Consider the following 17,710-nt stretch of genomic DNA (forward strand, 5'->3'; position numbering starts at 1 on the left):
TGGCCTCAGGATGGGCAAGGATTTCCTAAGCAGAATACAAAAAGCTCCTAAACTCATAGATTGTACTTTATGAAAATTAAAAACTTGTGTTAATCAAAAGGCACAGTTAAGAGCGTAAAGGACAGGCCATGGGCTGGAAAAACGTATTTACAAAACATACCCAACAGAGGACTTGTAACTACCATATATAAAGAACTTCTACAAAGCAGGAAGAAAAAAAATACCACCTCAATTTTTTTCAAAATAGACAAACGACTTGATAAGGAACGTCATAAGAAAGCATAAACAATAAACACTGGCCAATAAACAGTGTAAACAGAAAAATAACAAAAATAGGGAAAATATTTCATCTGCTACAGGAAATGTAAGAAACATATAGATGCTACATATTATATAATATTCTGCCTTCCCTGCTTAGTGATTTGCTACTGTTTTAGAAACATGGAGAAATAAAGAGCCACAAGGAAGGAGAGAAATAGAAAAGTTTTGCCCTGATGTAAAGGAAGATGTGGATTTTATTTGCACGATATGCTATTCTTTTTTTTAAATTTTAAATTGGATACATGCTTATTATAGAATGCTTTGGAGAAAAGCGTTATTTTTAAACTTACCATCTGTTACTTCAAAACTAGATTTTTTGGGATAACATGAATTTATCATTCCCTTTGATCAAAATTTTAAAATAAAAGCACAATATGATTTAAGAAAAATTTCGATTTTTACAGTTAAGAACCTAAAATTATGTAAAAATAGTAAGAAAATCTTCAAATTAATTTTTAAAGTTTTTGATGGAATTTATTAAATTATTTTGTCCAAGAAATTAAAACAAGCCACGTATGAGCCAAAAGTTAAGGTGTTAAGGTGATTCATGTAGAAATTATTGTTATGAAAGGCTGGAATAATATTTATATTTTGTTCAAAGGATTATAGGCAGGTTAGTTATCAAAGAGCAACAGAAAAATAGTTCTAAGATAAGTGGTTTTTGTCATTATTATTTACCCTGAGAACCCCTTGTTAAGAATTTTATCTCATTATACTATTATTTATTAAAAATTAGATAGGAACTATTTTAAATTTTGGGCTATCTTATTACTGAATTACCAAATCATAGGAACTCAAAGACTGAAATAGTCGCAGATGTGAGTTTCTTCAATTCCATCTTTCATAGATGAGAAAAAGACCCCGTTTACGGGGTCTGTAGAGTAACTGACCCCTCACTCCAGTGTGCTGGGGGACACTTAACAGTGCAGGAGCGCTCTGAAGTGCTTCTAGAACAAAAATGAAGTTCATTTTAAGAGAAGCTATAAAAGGTCATGAAAATCCTTTGGAAAGTTTTCATGCAGTTAATAGTTGATTTGCACAGATTTCTAACTTGGACGTCTTATAAAATCAGTTGCTGTGTATTAAGAGTTCATTTATAAGAATTCAATGTATTTATTTAATAATTTTGATAGACGGGTTTCCTGTTGTCTGCCAGTGGAGTCAGGTCGTTTGTTGGAATTTGTTTAATTAAGTCAATGAAAGCAGAGTATGTAGTAATCTTGTTTATTGCTTTGCCTATTTCTAGCCGATAAAGTAAAATCAGTCCCATGGCAAATACTGGAAATGCAACTTAAGTGTAATTAAGTCTGCAAAGGCTTAATTGTGAGGGAGGACAGTACCCAAGCCTGAATTTACACTCAGTCATTTTCAGCATCAGATTTCATTTCTTTTATCAATACGTGTTGGTGGCTCTGTTTGTCTCTGAGCCGAGGGAGGTGCTGAATGCAGAGGTCAGAAGCACTTTCTTCTGTCGTCCCTAATTATTCTCACTGGGAATCGATCTTAACTGCTTTCATCAAAGAATGAACTTGCTGCCAGGAGCCTTATTTGCCTGCCAACATGAGACTTTGGGTATAGATTTTCCATTTCTGAGGAGCAGCCAGGGGCAGAAATTGGCTCTCCAGGCAACTGTGAGACAGAATAATGAAATGCGCCCGGCTGGAGAGTCAGAAGATAATTCGGTCTGAGCCCCAGTCCTAGGGCCGGCCAGCCATCCAGCCTGCGAAATACAGATTGTTCTGAACCTCAGCCTGCCGTCCACGCTGAGGATAACAACATGCTTGTTATGAGGCCCTACCACACGGGGACCTACGCCTCGTCCGTCATCATTGCCTCCCCACCTCACTGCAAATCTGACTCTATTCCTTGGGATTCCTTTGGAGGTGAAACTGCAGACTAACTGAGGTGGGCAGACAGCGTCGGGCTGCTGCAGAAGTCATCCTGTCGGTGGACGTTACCTTGCAGCAGAGTGGGAGACAGCTCGAGGCCACCGTGCTCCCTGCGCCCATTCCCAACCCCGCTTGAACTGCAGACAGCACAGACCCGTCAGTCCATTTCCCGGAAGCCTCTTCTTTGGCTGTTACTCAGAGACTTCACACAGTCTAACGCATCCTGTGTTCCAGGGTGAGGTCATCCAAGCTTGGCCCCAGTTGCTGTAGAACCAGAGTGCTCAGGGAAAGTGGGTTTGAAGGATGAAGACCTCCAGAAGCTAAAGACAGACAGACATCAAGACGTCAGGAAGGGTGACTGTATGGAGCTTCTTGAAAAGAATTGTGGAGGTACATATACCACACGAGTACACGTTGCCGTTTTAACCATTTTAAGTGCAGTTCAGTGACGTCAGGTGTATTCACATTGTGCTGCCATCACCACCAGCCATGTCTAGAACTTGTTTATTCTTTCAAATCTGGAACTCTGTGCCCATTAAACAATAGCTCTCAGCTCAGCCCCTGGCACCCACCATTCTGTTTCTGCCTCTCTGGTTGCGATTACTCTGGCAGCGTCATTCAGGTGGAATCATACAGCGCTTGTGCTTTTGTATTTTGTAGCTGGTTTATTTTGCCATAATGTCTTCAGTGTTCACTCATCTTGCAGCCCGATCAGAATGTCCTTCCTTCTTATGGCTGATTAATATTCCATTGTGTGTTTTGTTGATCCATTGTCCGTCAGTGGACACTTGGTTGCGTCCATGTCTCGGCTAGTGTGAATTGTGCAGAATGGGGTGCAAATATCTGTTTGAGTCCCAGCTTTTAATCCCTTGGGGTGTTCTCCAAGAAGTGGAACTGCCGGGTCACGTTGTCGTTTGGTTTATAAGTTTTTGAGGAACTGCTAAAACTGTTTCACAGTGCTGCCCCATTTTACGTTCCCACCAGCAGTGCACGAGGGTTCCAATTTCTCCACATCCTTGCCAACACTTATTTTCTGTGTTTGATAGTGTCATCCAAATGGGTGTGAAGTGGCAGATTAATGGGAAAGAACATGAATTGTGAAATGGTGTGTAGCCTGTCTCATTTCCTAGCGTAGGATCCACAGAGTAGGTGCATGTTGGATGAATGAGCAAGAATCCACACGTCTCATATGAAATGAAATAATGATGGAGAACAATCCAGGAAGTGTTACAATGCAATACAGCTTGTTCATCCATCCACCCATTCGGGCTGTGAACAGGAAGGGGTACGTGTTGTGCACTGTTAATTGTTGGGAGCTCACGTTTCAGCCTCAGCAACGCTGAGCCTGGCGTGGTCCTTCTCGTAACAGCTCCCTGTCTGTGAGGTCTCTAGGGGAGGGGCGGAGCCGCCAACGGGGGACAGCCCAGTGAGCTGCCCTTGAAAACACCCAACCCTGTGGGCTCTGAGGGCTCTCATTTTCAAGCCACAGTATGGTTAGCAACGACAATGTATTTTGGTGACACGTTTGTTCTTTTACAAGTCAGTAAATATATGTATCTCTGACATGTCTGTACGTACACGTACACATACATCCATATATCTGGAGTCTCCTTCGTGGGGTTCGAGCAGTGCCCTGCTTATCAGAGGCTGATGGATCCCGTGGGCAGTGGTGGAGGGATGCAGCGGGTAGGTGGGCAGGCTTGTAAGTATTTATAAGTGGCGGGTCGGGGCAGGATGCTGATGGAGCCGCCGAGAGAGAACCCACAGACCTCCCACCCTGAGGGGCGGGTAACTAAATGGAGGCCTGTGGGTGGCACAGGAGGTAGTGGCTACACAACACAGGGACACACGCTCGGTCTCCTCAGCAGCGCAGTGTACAAAGTCCCGGGTGAGTGTGTGTTCTTAGGAAGAAAATGAAGGTGAGCCGTTGGACAGCAGGCTCCCAGGCTGGAAGATGGAGCTGGGGTGCTAAGCAGGCTCTTGTCTGGGGTGTTGGAAACCCCCTCAAGGCTGCTGGTAGAGCCCTGGAGACCTGGAGAGAGCCTGGAGAAGGGTGTGCCCCAGTGAGACAGATTAGTGCTCCGCGGGCGGGCGGGCTGCAGGTCTGGGAGGCCGTGGTGTTTTGTCTCCACAGGCGATGGGGAGAAGTTTAGAAACCTGAGTGCTGTTTCCAGGATTTGGTGACTTATTGGATATGTGGTGTTGGGGGGAAGGGGACTTCCCAGTTTCTGGCACAGCAGTTTCCTAGGGAAGATGCTAAGTTCCATTTTGGGCAGTTTACATTTGAGGTGCAGGTGGGGCGACCAAGGCGGCTTTGGGGGGAACTTTAGGGGGAGGCAGGGGGAAATGATTGCTGAGGTGTTTCAGTCGGTGCTCTTACTGCCAGCCCTCTTGTAGGGTGCTAGCATGGAATTATTAATGGATGAGCTCAGATACTTCCCTTGGGACTGGATCCAGAGAGTGTCACATGCCGCTCGCCCTCCTGGGGGCACCACAGGCAGAGGGAGCTTTCTGGCCCCGCCCCCGCCCCTCAGAGATTTCTTAGGGACCACGGGTGGGGACGTTTTGTTGTTCAGTGGCTGCTGTTATTTATTTTGTAGGAGCAGGCCTCCAGCATGATGCCTCTTAGCAAGACTGATGCTCGGCTGGCATTCACTGGCCGGCTGTGTGGTTATCCACAGCTGATGTCTGTCCAGCTGGCCAGGTGACCAGCTGTCATTGTCACTGCTGCATTAGTGGTTTGTGCTCTTTGACACCCTGATTTAGGAGGCCTTCCTTGACATCTGCCTATTCTTCTGCCTTCTTTCAAGTTGCACTGTCAGGTCCTTTTCTGCTTCCCCAGTATTCCCTGGTAAGTAGGTATCCTTCCTGCCGCCCGCACGAGGCTGAATAATGACCCCCAAAGATATCAGGTCCTAATTCCCGGAACCCGTAAATGTGACCTTATTTGGAAAAAGGGTCTTTGCAGATGTGACTAGGTTGAAGCTCTTGAGATGGGAAGATTATTCTGGATTATCCAGGTGGCCTAAATGCCGTGACAAGTGTCCTTAGAAAGACAAGCAGAGGGAGACTTGACACCAACACAGGCGAAGGCGTGGAAAGTGGAGGCCATGAGCCGAGGGTGGCCGGCAGCCATCAGCAGCTCAGAGGCAGAGGACGGGTTCCCATGGGGCCCGGGCGGGGACACAGCCCTGCGGATACCTTGGTTCTGACCTGCCGAAGCTGATTTCAGGCTTTTCAGCTCCAGAAATGTGAGAGAATAAATAGTCCAATATTGCATGGACTATACTTACACTGAAAACATCTGTTTGTTGTTTATGTGAAGTTCCAATTGAACTGGGCAGGCCTCCTGTATTTTATTTGGTCACCCTAGACAGCGAGCTTGCCTTAATCATCTCTGTTACTGTTTACCAGTGTTCAGCAAAATGGATGTTTGGTGACTAAATGACATGATACTTTTGCAAAGCGTTAAAAAGTATTTTTATTATTGAAACTTGCAAATATATTCCCAAGTGGAGAGAACAGTAGAGTGAAGGCCTGTGTGTCCACCGCCACCAGCACGCAGCCACGCTCGCAGCTTCTAACACGATCGTTTAGTCCCAAGCAGCAGCCCTGGTGCATTGTTTTGCGTGTAGATACTTACGGGTGTGTGTGTGTGTGTGGCAGGAGGGGGTGCGGGCAACGGCCCCTGCACATCAGATGCTGCGTCCATGCACAGGAGGCCAGGGCCTGGACCATGATGGGCACTTGTGTGTGGATAACAGGAGAGCAGAGCGAGACCTCTGGGACTGAGGGAGCCTGCCAGGGAGTGCCAAGGCACATGGAGGGCATGGCCAGTGTTTCCCACATATAAATGGAAACATCGGCACCGAGACTGGGAGAGTTGTCCTACTGAAAACCTAACACTTCATGAACCCTTAACTGGCTTCGCTGACAAGTTCACCTCTCAGAATAGTGAGGAAGCAATCAGGAGAACTGGACTCTGAGCACCAGGGAGGGCAGGGAGGAGCCGTGGGTGTGGCCATGTGACCACATCATTCCTGTGGGAAGTGGCCAGGAAGAGAGGGCTAGGCTTGTGGGGAAAGTGGCTTCAGACATTTGGAGGACAGACGGGGGCGTTGCCTCACGGACGTGAGTGACACAGGTGCCAGGGAGACAGGAGTTCTGTAAAGTAAGCCTTCCCCACGAAGCACATGCATTTTCATGGGAGGGAGGAAACCAGATGCTGCTGTAGCAGCTGTTGGTCACCGCCTCTCGTACCAGGTAAACTGAACCAATGAAATGGGCCAGGCCGAGAAGTCAGCGGACAGACCATTCTTTTCCCAGCTTTGTTGAGGTGTCGTTGACAAAATTGCATATATTTAAAGTGTATGACATTCTGATTTGATATACGAGATCAGACAGTTAAGTTCGGAACTGGTTGCAATGATGTTGCTAAACTTTTTTGTTATCAGAGGGATTATTCATTATGAATTTGTACTAACTGGACAGACAGTTAACCAAGTTTACTATCTGGAAGTGCTGAAAAGCCTGTATGAAAAAGTTAGACGACCTGAACTTTTCGCCGACAATTCATGGCTGTTGCATCACGATAATGCACCAGCTCACAGGGCACTGTCTGTGAGGGAGTTTTTAGCCAGTAAACAAGTAACTGTATAGGAACACCCTCCCTGCTCACCTGATCTGGCCCCCAATGACTTCTTTCTTTATCCGAAGTTAAAGGAAATATTGAAAAGGAGACATTTTGATGACATTCAGGACATCAAAGGTAATACGACGACAGCTCTGATGGCCATTCCAGAAAAAGAGTCCCAAATTGCTTTGAAGGGTGGACTAGTCACTGGTGTTGGTGCATAGCTTCCCCAGGGGAGGACTTGGAAGGTGACTGTAGTGATATTCTGCAGTGAGGTATGTAGCACTTTTTCTAGGATGAGTTCACGAACCTAATTGTCCGACTTCGTATGCGTATCTTACCACATTGGGGTGCTCAGCACACCCATCACCCATGTTACCCTTTTTTGCGGGAGAATGCTCACGATCTACTCTCAGCAACTTTCAAATGTGCAGTGCAGTGTTACCTGTTGTTGCCACGCTTCCTGTTAGGTCCAGGATGCGCTGGGTCATGGCTGGGTCTTGTGACTGAAGCCGTGCGCGTTGACCAGCATCTCCCCACCCCAGACTCGGGCCATTCTACTCTGTTCTATGAGCTCAACTTTTTTTTTTAAGATTCCACATATGAGTGAGATCGTACAGTATTTGTCTTCTTCTGTCTGGCTTATTTCCCTCCGTGTAATGTCCCCTAGCTCCATCCATACTGTAGCAAATGGCAGGACCTCCTTTCTCATGGCTGAGAAATGTTCCATTGTATAGACACCTCCTCACTTTATTTATTCATGCGCAGACACTTTGCTTGTTTCCATGTCTTAGCTGTCGTGAATAATGGTGCCATGAACACATGAGTGCAGATACCTCTTTGAGATCCTGATTTCATTTCCTTCAGACAAATACCCAGAAGCGGATTGCTGGATCACATGGTAATTTTATATTTAATGGTGTGAGAAACGTCCATACTTTTTCCAAATGGCTGCAGCAATTTACACTCCCACCAACAGTCTATAAGGGTTCCCTTTTCTCCACAGCCTCACCAACACTTGCTGTCTTTTGTCTTTTTGGTAAAAGACATCCTAACAAGAGTGAGGTGCTGTCTCACTGTGGTTTTGATCTCATTTCCCTGAGGATTCATGACACTGAACACCTGTACATGCTCCTGTTGGCCAGCTGTATGTCTTCTTTGGAAAATGTCTATTCAGGTCCTCTTCCAGTTTTTAAATTGGGTTTTTGTTTTGTTTTTGCTATTGAGTTGTGTAAATTCCTCATATATTTTGGTTTGCAGGTATTTTGTCCCATTCTGCAGGTTGCCTTTCCTCTTGTTGACTGTTTCCTTTGCTGGGCAGACGCTTCTCAGTGGGATTTTCCCCCTCTTGCTGATTTCTGCTTTTGTTTTTGGTGTCATATTCCAAAACACTGATCACCAACACACATGTCAAGAGTTTTTCTCCTCTGTTTTCTTCTACGAGTTTTACAGTTTCAGGTATTATATTCCAGTCTTTAATTCACCTTGAGTTAATTTTGGTGAGTGGTGTTAAGATGGGTCCACTTTCATTCTTTTGTGTGTGGCTGTCCAGTTTTCCCAACAGCACGCGTTTAGGAGACTCCTTTCCGGGCCGTGTGTCCCTGGCTCCCTTGTCAGGGGTTAGCAACTGTATGCATGGGTCTGTTTCTGGGTTCTCGGTTCTGTTCTCTGGGTCTCTCATTATGCCACAACCATGCTGCTGCAATACAGCTTTGCGGTATCGTTTGAAATCAGGAAGTGTAATGCCGCCATGATTGCTTTGGCTATTTGGGGTCTTTTGTGCTTCTGGACGAATATTAGGATTGTTTTTTCTATGTCTGTGAAAAATGCCCTGGAATTTTGATAGGGATTGCACTGAATCTGCAGATTGCTTTGGGTGATGTAGACATTTTAACAGTATTGATTCTTCTTATTCATGAGCATGGAATATTTTTCCATTTATTTGTCTTCAGTAATTTCATCAGTGTCATATAGTTTTCAGTGTATGGATTTTTCACCTATTTGTTTAAATTTATTCCTAAGTATTTTACTGTTTTTATGCTACTATAACTGGGGCTATTTTCTTAATTTCTCTTTCTGATAATTTGTAGTTAGTGGATAGAAATGCAACTTATTTTTGTATATTGGTTTCTTATTCTATAACTTTGCTGAATTCATTTATTAGTTCTAATGGTTTTTTGGTGGAGTCTTCAGGGTTTTTTGTATATAAGATCATGTTATATGCAAACAGATAGTTTTACGTTTTCCTTTCTGAGTAGATGCCTTTTGTTCTGTGTTGAGTAGACATGGCGTCCTCATTCTCTTCCTGGTCTCAGAGGAAAAGCTGTCAGCTTTTCACTGTTGAGTCTGATCTTAGCTGTGGGCTGGTCACACATGGCCTTCATCATGAGGTACGTTTCTCCTATACCTAATTTGTTGCGAGTTTTATTATGAAATGGTCTTAAATTTTGTCAGATACTGTTTTTGCATCTATTGAGGTGACCAGCGTATCCTTTTCGATGCTGCAGGCACTGGGGAGACAGTTCTAAAGGAACCGGACAGGGGCCCAGTGCTCCAGAGCCAGCGTGCTGGTGGCAGCGGGAGACCACAAGGATGCAGGGACTTGACAGCGTAGGTGGGTACGCAGGTTTTATATCTTGGTGTTTAAGAGTGTCTGGGCCAAACGGAACAAGTGTGCAGGGAACCTGGCTGTGGGTGGCCTAGCTCCACTGTGACAGGAGAAAGGCGAGGTCTGTTAGTCAGGCCCTCTGACTGAGGCCTCCCTTACGTGCTGTCCCTCTTCCTTCCCGCCTCTCCATAACTCAGTGCCCCCCCCCCCCCCCAGAGCAGGACTGGTTCTGGGCCCTGTGCAGTGTTCTGTGCTAGCGTCTGTCTCCTGCCACAGTGACTCCTGAAATACCTGACACTCACCACATGTAGGTCGAGTGGAACAATCTGTGACTCAGTACTGTCCCGAAGTAATTTGACATCTGGTGGAGGGGTCGGACGTGTATACAAACGGAGTGTGTGTCGGGGAGAATGGGTTCAGGGTCTCGGTTTAAGGAATGGCACCGCAGAGCAGATACAGTGCACAGCCTCTGTTCCTGGAGGAGCGCCGGGCGACGCAGGGATTCCAGGCGATGGTTGCTTTTCATCTATATTTTTAAAAAGTGGATGTACTGGATTTGACATTGGTCCTCAGCAAAAGTTAGCATGAATTTTAAAATGGGTGGTTTGTGAGCACTCATATTGGAGAGAAGTTATCACTACGAGTGAGTTGGGTTTACACAGAGTAAGTGAGACCAGACTTGGTCCTTTCGTTGTCCATGGGTCTCCTGCTTGGGAAGGAAATGCTGAAGATCCCATATTTGAACCCGGCCTCAGGCAGACCCCTACAAGGCGGCATTTCCCTATTTTGTCACAGGACTTGGTCCTTTGCTCTTTGTCAGACTTGGTGGATGAGGCCAAAGCAAGGCATATTTATTACACTTATAGTGACATAGTTTTAGTGCTTTGGAAAGTAGAACTCGGGTTTATACTGAGGCTGAAATGATGGTATTGAACTTCCACGAGGATACTTATAACCATATATGTACAAGTGGACGCAGCATTTGCGTATCACACATACGTACACACGCAGCGTTCGTGTTCTGGTGTTCACGAGACTGAACATCTATTTGAAGAACAATTTACTGGAAAAGTTCTAGTGATTTTAGCCGACTGCAAGCTCACTGTGAGCAAACAGTGTGGAAATTGCCCGGAGAAGGGATGCAAGCGTAGATGGCATTAATAACTGCCGAGTGCTCAGAGCCAGGGACTGAACCCCACTCCTTTGTGCTTCTCAGAACGCATGTGTCTGGGGCCTTGAGTCCGTAGATGCGGCCGTCACGGTTCAAGAGGCACGAGTTTGGAAGTGGGTAAGCAGGACGTGGAGACAGTGGAGTACCACGTTGAACAAGAAGCTGAGTAGACTGGGGACTGACTTCTCTCTGCCATGACCTGAGGGAGGACAGCACAAATGTGATGTCACTCCAGAGAGCAGAACTGAAACATGCGGCTGGGGACGGTGAGAAACACGGATGCTCAATGTAAGGAACAGTTGGAAGCGAGAGCTCTTAACATCGGAGTGAGGATAAATATTAATTGAAAAGTATTGTAGATATGATCATTCTTCCCAATTCAGTTTTAATCAAAGCTCAATGAAAAAGAAATAGAAAAAGTGGGATTTTTTGAAGGTTGGGAGCACGTTTTTAAAATGACCTGGAAAAACAAATGGGCAATAATGGCTTTAAAAATAAAAAAGAAGGTTCTTTCATTATTATGTAAGGCTAGAATGATTAAATTAAAATGACACTGGTACAGACAGATCAATGGAATAGTTATCTCAGAAAGAGACCCTGATATATCAATAATTTAAGGAAACACAGAAGAGGTATAACAATTGAGACTTATTAGAGGGATTATTTAATACATTTTCTAGGACAATTGGTTTGTTAATTAGGAAAGAAAATAATCCAAAAAATCTTCCAGGTAATTTAAATTGTTAAATGGTTAAAAAACAAAAACACAAACAACAAAACCAAGCCAGAAATATTAGAAAAATAAGAAGAAACTCCTGAACTTAGGGAGAACGTCTCTGTGTTATTATGTTTTACTCTAAAACATTTAAAACATGAAAATAGAATGACTGGTCTGACAGATACCCATGTATTCCTTATATAGGTTTACTAAGTGTAGTATTTTGCCATATTTATTTTCTTCATGATGTATTTAGAAGTAAATTACAGACATGCTGTTTTATCCATAAATTCTTTAGTATGTATCTCTAAAAGAATATTTTTCGTAACTAAGCACAATAATATTATCACATCTAAAAGATTAATAATAATTTCGTGATTTCTTCTAATACCTAGTACACATTCACATTTCCTCGGTTGTCCCTACAGTGTTTTTTTTTTTTAGCTAATTTGCTCAAGTGAGAGTCCAGTTAGTGATCTAAACAGCACGTACCATTTGTCTGTTAGAGCTCTTATTTCTGTGTTGGTCCAGAAAAGTGGCCCCACCACTTTTTTCATTATTGTTACTTGTTGGAAAGACTGGGTTAATTTTCTGGCAGAGTTCCCCCTTCTGGATTTGGGTAAATGATTGTTTCCTTCTGGCTTCATTTAACTTTTAGTGAGCTCTGCACTGTATTTCCTGTAAACTGGAGATTTCCATCTGAAGTTGTGACTATAGTCAGGTAAAACATTCTTGTTGCGAGTATCTCGTGGGGGGTGCTGTAAACATTATATTGCTTTATGTCAGGAGTTGTGTAATCCTAGTTGCTTTACTGTTTGTAATGCTAAGCTCCATCACTAGATTGGTGGTTATGTAAACGTTGCCACACCACTGCCTTGTGAAGTCACGATTTTTCCTGAGACAAATAAATATTCTGTGTGTTGATAACTTGGTGAGTTACCCACTCCTGTCAACCTTATCCTCAGTGCTCTTGGCACCATTGCTCATTCTGGACCAGTTATTCCACTGCAGGTGGCAACTGGTGCCTATTGCAATCCTGTCAGCCCCTTGCTTTCATTAATGATGAGTCTTCTGTCAAGAAGAGTTTCCGTCATCAGCTGGGGCTGTTTGTTACTTTGCAGTAGAGTCCCGTGTGGTAAAGAAAGAATCACACTTAAACCTCTGTCTCTACAGATGTTTTGAGGAGGGAATTGGGATAGCCGTCTTCTCAGTGAGTGGCACGTGTGTTTTCTTCCCGTGTAGAGTATCATTAGGACTTTTATACATTCAGTGCCTCGTTTGACTACAGTATTCCTTACGATGCTGCAACAGGTGGGTTACCAAGGTCAGTGACACCAGTATATTTGTGCCAACACGTTCTTATAATGTGACACTGACATGTCTCCGTTACTTCTGCCCGGCACTCTCTTGGGACATGTGCTTTCAGTGAAATCCATCCTCCCTGAGGCCACCATGTTGGGGACGCGTAGAGATACAGAGTGGATACAGATGAAGGAGTCCCAGTTGTTCTGTCCCTTAGCTGATCGAGTGCCAGCAACCGACATGTGAGTGAGTGATGAGCCCTCAGGGGACATCAGCCTCCAGCTTTGGAGGTGCTTAGTCGACGCAGAATAAAGTGGATGCCAGCTAACCGCTGAGCCCTGGCAGCCTGGAGGTTTGAGAGAGACAAATGCTGTGCACTAGGTGTGGTGTGGCCAGGGACGCAGTCCCAGTAAGCAGGACGGACGCTTGGTGACGCCGGTCTTTGGGGTCCCCCCATGTGATTCCTGTGTCCCTGCTGTGAGGCCAGTGCTCGTCAGTAGTGGCCTTGCTTCCAGTGCAAGGCCCTGGCTTAAGCTCACCCTGTCATCCTCTGCCTCAGATCTGAACTCAGCCTTTTCCCAAGGAGCCCTGGTTCTTTTCAGTGGGGAATGGTACTTAGGGTTCAAAATGTCGGCGTTAGGGAAGCTCTCAGTGGAACAGATTACAATAGAAAAATTACAAATTTGGGCAGGCCTGGTGGCTCAGGTGGTAGGAGCTCTGTGCTCCTAACACCTAAGGTTGCCAGTTCGATTCCCACATGGGCCAGTGGGCTCTCAACCACAAGATTGCCAGTTCAACTCCTTGTATCCCACAAGGGATGGTGGGCTCTGCCCCCTGCAACTAAAATTGAACACGGCAACGTGAGCTGAGCTGCTGCTGAGCTCCCGGATGGCTCAGTTGTTTGGAGCGCATCCTCTCAACCACAAGGTTGCCGGGTTTGACTCCCTCAAGGGATGGTGGGCTGTGCCCCCTGCAACTAGCAACGGCAACTGGACCTGGAGCTGAGCTGCGCCCTCCACAACTACGATCGAAAGGACAACAACTTGACTTGGAAAAAATCCTGAAAGTACACACTGTTCCCCTTCCCCAATAAAATCTTAAAAAAAAAAAGTTACAAATTTGATGACAGTGAAAACAATACAACATGTTTCCCCAAAGCAGAATTAAAGAGAAACTCTGAAGTGCAACAGAATGGACAAGAAAAATACTAAAAATCCTATAAAAATGAAAAACAACATGAATGAGCAACTCTCAAAAGATGGAATACCAACGAACAGTAAATACTGAATCACGTACAACTTTCGAATAATAAAGAGAATATATACTGTTTTCCTTTATCAAATTAGTAGATTTTTTTAAAAAAAGATTTTATTGGGGAAGGGGAACAGGACTTTATTGGGGAACATGTATGTCTAGGACTTTTTTCCAAGTCAAGTTGTTGTCCTTTCAATCTTAGTTGTGAAGGGCACAGGTTCAGCTTCAAGCTGTTGTCCTTTCAGTCTTAGTTGTGGAGGGCGCAGCTCAGCTCCAGGTCCAGTTGCCGTTGCTAGTTGCAGGGGGCGCTGCCCACCATCCTTTGCGGGAATCGAACCGGCAACTTTGTGGTTGAGAGGATGCACTCCAACCAACTGAGCCATCCAGGAGCTCAGAGGCAGCTCAGCTCAAGGTGCCGTGTTCAACCTTAGTTACAGGGGGCGCTGCCCACCATCTCTTGCGGATTCAAGGAATTGAACTAGCAACCTTGTGGTTGAGAGCCCACTGGCCCATGTGGGAATCGAAGCAGCAGCCTTCGGCATTAGGAGCGCGGAGCTCCAACCTCCTGAGCCACCGGGCCAGCCAAATTAGTAGATTTTTGTTAAAAGAAATAAGCTTCAATGTTGACAAGAATGCAGTGAAACTGGAGTTCTGCACACACTGATGGAAATGTCACTTGATTTTGGGCTTTCTGCTGAGTTATCGGGCAATATGAATTAAATTGCAATATTAAAAAGTTACAGCCATTTGTACTAGTTAGAGTAGAGCCTCGGATACTGTGACAAAGGGGCACCAGAAGAAGTGTCTTAAACGGCAAATTTATTCCCATCCATGCAGAAGTCCAGGGCCTGTGCCTCAGGCTGGAAGGCAGCCCAGGTCCCAGTCCGAGGTGTAGGGCCCGGTTCCTTCCAATGTCCCGCTCTGCTGTGGTCGGGATGTTTCAGCGGTGCCGTCCCAGCTGGGTCCTAGCAGGTCCGTGCCCATCACAGAAGGAAAGGAAGTGCAGGACGGGCCATCTTCCTTAAAGCCAGAGAGGTAGCACCTGCTCACAAGCCGCAGGAGGCCGGGGCTGCTGTGCTGACCGGGAATCCAGCTTACGTGCTGCTGCCGAGGGAACAGGCTTCGTCCTTTGATTCAGTAATCCGTTTCTGACCATCCAGCCAGATGAAATACATCAGCTGCAGAAAATAAGGGCTAGTTACATAAGGACCGAGAGCTCAACCAAGGACCTCACTGGTCAGTCTGTGACTTACTGGGTGAACCCCTTGGGGACCGTCTGTGCACTGTTGCTGGAGGGCCCTCGAGGCCACGGGCAGGGGGAAATGAGGTGGGAAACCCAGGAGGGTTTTCAGTCAGCCAGGGATTCAGTTCTAGTAAGAACACAATGTCACTGTGTGTGTCGTTGGGCAGAGAGTGGAAGCAGCTGCCACACCCAGGACACTCGGTGATGGCTGTTGGAATGAGGGCTTCAGCGTCATGCTGATTCTTTGGAATATTAAACTTTTATGAGCTGTATAGAGTTTGGACGGAGCATGTTGTCTGTGAGGCCGAATGCCCACTTTACTTCGCCCAAATGGTAAGAGGTCCTAACAGAAGGTCCCGAGTGCTGTGTGGGTACAGACAACTGGGAAGTGTTATTTTAAAATGTTCAAAGGTAATTACATTTGTAAAGTTAAAGATGAGCAAAAGGCCAGGAAACGCTAAACAAAAAGTCACTTCTCAAGGAGAAAAAGATATTTTCATTTTCTTGTCTCTTGATTAATGTGCTCTTCCCTGCAGAATAGTCAGAGAATAATGAAAACCCTTGGCTCCTTACATTTAAAGTAGATGGTACTGTTTTATGCATTTACTAAAGCTATATTATCTGTATTTAAATAGTATCTACATAGCCTCTTTGTTATGGAAATAATGTATTCTAATAATCTATTAATCTATATAATTACTTATCTAATAACCTGTTTGTCATTTTATGAAGTGTGATCAGAAAATACAGTGAATGTTTAAGTAAAAAAATGTATTACAGTAAAAGACACTTAACCCCCCTTAAAATACTCCCCCTCACTTTGAACACACTTGTCCCATCATTCTTGCCACTTCCTGAAGCAGCTCTGGACGTCCTCTTTCATGAGGGTCTTTACTTCATTCTCCATCATGACAACGTTCCGTGTCACACATCGCTTCTGCTACAGCAATTTCTGTCAAATAAAAACATTACTGTGTGTCCTCATCTACCTTATTCACTGTAACTGGCCCCATGTGACTTCTGGCTCTTTTCAAAGTCAAAATGATTCAGAACATCGAGGCAGCCATGACAGCGCAACTAAAGACACTCACAAAAGAGGACTCCCAGAACTGCTTCAGAAAATGGCAGGAACAATGGGATGAGTGTGTTCTAAGCGAGGGGGAGTATTTTGAGGGGGATTAATGGCAATGTATCTTTTCTTTTTTTTTAAAGATTTTATTGGGGAACAGGACTTTATTGGGGAACAGTGTGTACTTCCAGGCCTTTTTTTTCCAAGTCAAGTTGTTGTCCTTTCAATCTTAGTTGTGAGGGTGCCGTTCAGCTTCAAGTTGTTGTCCTTTCAGTCTTAGTTGTGGAGGGCGCAGCTCATCACCAGGTCCAGTTTCTAGTTGCAGGGGGCACAGCCCACCATCCCTTGCGAGACTCGAACTGGCAACCTTGTGGTTGAGAGGACACACTCCAACCAACTGAGCCATCCGGGAGCTCAGCGGCAGCTTAGCTCAAGGTGCTGTGTTCAATCTTAGTTGCAGGGGGCAGAGCCCACCATCCCTTGCGGGACTCGAGGAATCGAACTGGCAGCCTTGTGGTTGAGAGCCCACTGGCCCATGTGGGAATCGAATTGGCAGCCTTCGGAGTTAGGAGCATGGAGCTCTAACCGCCTGAGCCACCGGGCCGGCCCAATGGCAATGTACCTTTGACTGTAATATATATATATATATATATATATATATATATATATATATATATATATATATATATATATATATAAACACTCAGTGTGTTTTGTGATCACACCTCGTAGCTGTGACATTGAGTCATTTGTTTTGTGTCAGGCTTGTGCTGGTTTCCCCGCAGTAGATGACCAGGTTGCTTGTGACTGGATTTCCCTATGAGAGTCCTAGGGAAACTAATTTCCATTTGGTCTCTTTTGGGAATATACCGTACAAAGAGTAAAACGGAGTCCATTCATTCCCACTGTGTACAGAACACCTACTATGTTTAAATCAGTAAATCACACCATGATCTGGTTAGGCAGATCCTGTGTCTACAGAAACATCTGAAATACAGTTGATAAACCAAGTTCACAGGAAGTAATGTAGTTAAAGTGGACAGAAGGGACCCTCGTGGTGGCTGGTCACTTTCTCATCACTTGGCAGCGTTGTGCTTCATAGAAGCTTAATAATTTTGTTTATTGTCACCTGAAAGGCTCCATTTATTACCATTTGTCACAGTGAGGCTAAGATCAACTTGGTCTTGTTATCAGCCTTCAGATTCAGCATTGGACACAGCGTGTCATAATAAGGAGCCTGGATAAAGACACCATTTCCTCAACTTGTCACAGAAATGGAACTGGAAGTCCCCCTCCGAATAAAAAAGCCTTATTTGGAAGCATTCACTGCGGTCAGATGTCCCTGTTTGTGCCGGGTGCCTGGTAGTAATCGGAACAGGCCTCGGACACGTGTGGGTTCCAGCGTGCATGTGACCCTGACGTCCTGCGGCCCCACTGGCTTCTGTCCAGGGTGCTGGGCTCATGTGAGACCCTCTTGGCAGGTTGTACACGCGCTGAGCCTA

General features: G+C 45.1%; 1 protein-coding gene across 2 annotated transcripts in view; it reads left to right on the forward strand.

The window, feature by feature from the left end:
* ANK2 (ankyrin 2) overlaps positions 1-17,710 on the forward strand; it is a 360,143-nt gene that overhangs the window by 34,817 nt on the left and 307,616 nt on the right. The window lies entirely within an intron of this gene.

Source organism: Rhinolophus sinicus, linkage group LG07 (genome assembly GCF_036562045.2).
Source record: "Rhinolophus sinicus isolate RSC01 linkage group LG07, ASM3656204v1, whole genome shotgun sequence".
NCBI classification, from domain to species: domain Eukaryota; kingdom Metazoa; phylum Chordata; class Mammalia; order Chiroptera; family Rhinolophidae; genus Rhinolophus; species Rhinolophus sinicus.